Source organism: Lepidothrix coronata, unplaced genomic scaffold, assembly GCF_001604755.1.
Source record: "Lepidothrix coronata isolate B3197 unplaced genomic scaffold, Lepidothrix_coronata-1.0 Scaffold37, whole genome shotgun sequence".
NCBI lineage: Eukaryota > Metazoa > Chordata > Aves > Passeriformes > Pipridae > Lepidothrix > Lepidothrix coronata.
In genome coordinates this window covers 6,938,697-6,943,530 of record NW_016690217.1, presented here as the reverse complement: position 1 = coordinate 6,943,530, position 4,834 = coordinate 6,938,697, and the positions used below count along the sequence as shown (strand labels likewise).

The following is a 4,834-nucleotide window of genomic DNA, read 5'->3' as shown; positions in this document are numbered from 1 at the left end:
AGTCCCCTACTGTGGGACATTTTAAGGAGAAGGATTTCATGTAAAGAGTGGGACTGTAAGATATATTGCATTTCATTTCTAGAAACCATCCTCCACACATGCCACCTTGCATGAACAAAGTTCTGTGGAAACTATTACTCTCATGAGGTTTTATAAGAAAATCCAATTCCAAAACACCTTTTGGTGTCAGTCATGAAAATCTTTGTCAAACATCTGTCCCTGTCTCCGCATAAACATTCCCAGAACGTTTTGCAAGTATATCTGCAGAGTGTTATCAATTATATTTAAAATGTAAGTTTTGATTAAAAGCATTGGGGTTTTACTTTTGTTTTGGTTTGTTCTCAAGAAATTGTGTTGTTGAAGTGACAACACTATGCCACAAGCACAAGAGAAGCCAGCATGCCACTGCATTGAATTGCTCACAGTGACTAAATAACACTGTAGGCTTAGTCTACAAATTTCTCTTCCTTTGTTGACACTGGCCTTTCAGCCAGTGAGTCTAAAGAATTACAGCTGAAGTCAATGTTATTTGTTTGTGGACAGTTTAATGGGCAAAGTATTGAATATCTTACTCTTTCACACAGATTCACTCAAAGAAGTAGTAGATTTGCCTTATCTTCCAGCATAACTTTCGCTTATCACTTTCCCTTGAGGCTAACACATTCAGATTTAATACTTTTTTGTGTGTGTGTTTTGATGATTAACATAATGACAAGGGAACTCACAGTATTTTAAGAGGCCAGATGTGGAAATGCATGTGGTAAATCCACTTAAAAAAAGTCTCTTAGTTCTACTGGAAGCCAACTTTTTACTTTTTCTGTTAGCATTTTAGTAGTTTGCTTTATTCTTCTGGTCATGACTACATTCTTGTTGTCTAGCTTCTCATGCCTTTAGCTCAAGCATGATCCTTATGCCTTGTAAGCTGTTTTCATTATCCAACCAATGGCAGATCTGCAAAGTATAGTGACCTAATGTTGCTTGGAATTTCTCATAAAATTTTAGAACAAAATCTTGTTATTTTAGTTTGAGGTTTTCATTAAATAATTTCTCAGTATTTTAATAAATTCTGAAAGAATAGCATCGTTACCCTTTACAGAGAAGAGGTAATCTCTTTTCATGTATCAAAAGCAGGAGAAATCTATCCATTGACCGTAAAGGACCTTGACTAAAGAGGTGTCAGGGCTGAACCCACAATGAATAACTTTAAAGGAACTGTCAAAGGATTTGTAGTTGATTTGTGAGCATTTCTTGAAGAAAGGGGTTATGTGTAGTCTTTTAAATGTAGTTATCACTTTTATCTATTTGAGCAAATATAGGACAATACTCAGGTACAAACAAGAACATTGGGAACCACAACCACACCATGTCATAACAAACACTGTAACCAATGCCTTCAAAATTTTAGGCACTTATAACACCTTGGTTCTTAGGTTTTGGTTTTTTTTATTATTCCTGGAGGACTTTGAAGGTTGAGTTCTTCTTCATCATGTCATATGGATATTGTATGAACAAAATGCAGATGCATTCCGACCCTACAAAGAAATGAGAACATGGCTGTCAAGCCAACTGGTGTGAAGACCTGCATATTATGTCACAGGACAGGAAAGCGTCACTGAGCCCTTAAGACAGAACCAGAAGGAAGAACTGCTTCAGGAAAAATGATCCAACTGTTCCTCAGACTGACCTGATAAACAGTGCTGGAAAAAAAACCCCAAACTGTAAAGCTTTGAGCTGAAATAATTGTGGGTTTGCTGGTGGGCTCTAAATTGGTCTATTCTGATATTTTACCATTATGTCAAAAAGGTGCTGTGATGAGAATTTTAAGTTCTTGACAGCCCAAACTGGAACTTGATTATGAACAGCAATCTTAACGTTGTTAAATAAGGAACACGTTTATGAATGTGCTTATAACTGGGCAGTTTCCATAATAAAATCACTGGCCAGGCTTTCAAAACACTTCAGCCTCCATTGTATGCCCAACAGGCTTAGCTGGTTTTTGAAAATCTGGCAGCCACTGCTGCTCTCCACTATTTCTGAAAATCAGTGACATGATTAAACAGCCGTCCGTCTTTTTCCTTTCTCTTCAGTTGTAATTTGGATGGGATTTTTCTATTGTCTTGTTCCGTTCTCTTTTTGGTGCATCAATAACTGCTAACTAAACACTGCCTTTGTTTTAGAAGACAATAAAACAGTTGGTGCCTTTTTGCCTTTCTGAGTCTGCTAGCACATGATTGTTCACCTATAAAGGCATACACTTTTCTTTGCTAAACAATTGCTTAATAACAGCTGGTAATTCACAAATTATGAGATAGGTTGTGATTCTGCGGTCTTTCTTGTAAATATGGTGGTTAGGATTTCATCTGCATCTCACTGAAGGTCAATAGGAATTTTATGAGGGTTCGCTTGTCTAACTTCAAGTATGCAAAACAAATGAGAATTTGGATTGGAATTATTGAACCCCTCTCCTGGACCGCCCAAATATAAGGCATTTACTATCATGGTTCTACTTTTACAGATCACAATAATGTCTAAAATGTCATACTCCAAGTAGTTTTTGTTTGATGCTTTGTTTGTTTGTTTGTTTGTTTTCCCTCATTTTTGAGCTACTCAGTAGAATTATGATGGGACAACCAGAGATTTTACTACTTTTAGTTGCTTTTAGGTGCCACTTAATTTTCTTATCTGAGGAGCTGGGTATGTAGCGAGGGAAACAGCCATGGTGTCACAGCAGAAAATGTCATATTACCTTCATCATGAATTTATTTTTGACAATTTTGAAATGAAGAGCTCTTTAAGATAAATTGACAGTTGGGAGAGGTTTCAAATAAAATGTAGAACTGGTTTTTTTAGGTCTCAGTTTGGTTTTTGTTTCTTATTTTTCTCTGTTCACTTTACAGTTCCACTTCTAAACTTATGAATGCATCCAAAGGACATTCATAGAGTATTTAACTCACTACAATTCTGTCCCAGAAGGTAAGACAAGTTTTACACAGAAAGCTGTTCCTTTCCAGTACCACTTCTTTGTGTGTGGTGTATCTCACTTGGTGGCACCTGAGCCTTCTTGCCTACTTATCTTGGGAATTGGGCCATACAATATTTAGACTGTGGAGTCCTCCTTTGAGGTTGTAAATTGGGTATTACAAAACCTAGCACTGAAGCATTTTCATACGGAGGAGTGAAAGAGTGATTTCTTTGGTTGATTTTGGAAAAAAAACGCAAGGAAACCAACTCTTAACTCAGATAGCCATTGCTTTAAAGCAGATGAACTAAATCTTATGGAATTCTCAGCTCTTGGCAACTATGTTAAGCTCTGAGATTACATATAGAGAGTCTTTTGTCAACATATTTAACCCGTCAATCACGAGCTGTATACAGGGGATTACAACTTTGAAATAAAACCATTCCTACCCCCTGGCCTTCTTCTGTGCAAAGAAACATTATTTTGCCTTTTTAAGAAAACAAACAAAATCAACGTAAACAGTAGAAGGGAAAGTCATTATGGAATTTTGTCCACTTACGTGAGATAGATTCTGATCGCGGTGCTTCTGCTGGCAGGAAAGAGGGAATACAGAGCAGAGAGAAAGCATAACAGAAGGAAAAATATCTACTTCTTCCTACCTGCAGAAAAAAATAGATAAAAATTAATAAATTTCAATATTCTTCAAAAGAATCAGTGGCTGGTAGTTAGACTACAGTAATCTCCCTCAATTAAAGCTCCTAAAGATTAGTTTTGTGTATGGCCACTTCTTCAATGCTCTCCACTTTGTCAATGCTCTGTTACTTCCTTTCTCTTGGAAAATTCAGATCCCATAAAAGCCCCCTTGTGAAGTAGTGTCATAGTTTGAAATTGGCCTCCCTTGAGAGTTCGAGGGGTTCAGAGGTGATTGGGTGCCAGGGCAGTGTTCCCTGGAGAGCCAATCACCACTCATGTCGTTCACTTCTGCTCAAAATCATATATCACAGCACCGGAAGCGGTTGGCATTACAGTCTTGGTTGTTTTGCTGTTGGTGTCTGCTGCGTGTAGGTGGACAAGGCCAGGGGGTGGCTGGGCTCCCTCTCTTCCCCTTCGGGGGCGAGAGGGGAGCCCTGCAACCCCCCAACTCAGCCTTTGGCTAGAATTAGAGTCAGCATTTGGAGTGTGTGCTGTGAAGGAAGAGATTCACAGCACCTGAGGTAAGAGGGAGGAGGCTAGGCCTTCTTTCCCCCCCCCCTGCAGCTGTGGGACGCTTGGAACAGTGCATAACTGAACCGAGCTGCCTGTGGCCAAGGCTAGGGGGCTTTTTTTCCCCCCACTGCATTTAGGCTGGTGGGGGGTGGATTTTGAGGCTCAGCACTTGAGCAGAGCCAAGTGGACGGGCTGATAAAATCAGCTCGGTGCTTGGGAGAAGAATCCCAGGCAAAATTGGAGACGGGCCAAGAGAGGCTTGGGAGTTGCCTGTTGAAGCTGATTGGAGGCAACCAAAAACTGACTTAGAGGAATGAAGATTCTAGGACGCGTATGCTTGATAAGCTACACTGCAGCAACTCACGAACCGAGGTGGGACACCGAGAGGGAGAGATCACCAGCAGCAGGAGAGCAAGGACTCAAAGCTGTTTTCTCCTGCTTCATGAGGAGGAGAGACTACAACAAACAACTGCTGGAACTTGGTGAGGAGGGAGTGTTCAGGAGCCCAGAACACTCCCACGGCAGACTGTGTTACATATCAGCCTTAAAGGCTGCTCCTGGACTAAAGTTAAAGGAGGGGCTTGAAAGGCCTGACTGATAGTAATGTAAGATATATATCTATATAGATATATATAGATATATATAGATATATATAGATATATATAGTTG

General features: G+C 39.7%; 1 long non-coding RNA gene across 1 annotated transcript; it reads right to left on the bottom strand.

Annotated features, from left to right (window-relative positions):
- Positions 1 to 1,452: 1,452 nt before the first annotated feature.
- LOC108496161 lies at positions 1,453 to 4,620 on the bottom strand. The gene is made up of 3 exons (XR_001874357.1): positions 4,534 to 4,620; positions 3,519 to 3,618; positions 1,453 to 1,532 (listed from the first exon to the last, which is right to left on the bottom strand). It is a non-coding gene; the product is annotated as an uncharacterized LOC108496161 (long non-coding RNA).
- Between the last annotated feature and the right edge of the window lie 214 nt (positions 4,621 to 4,834).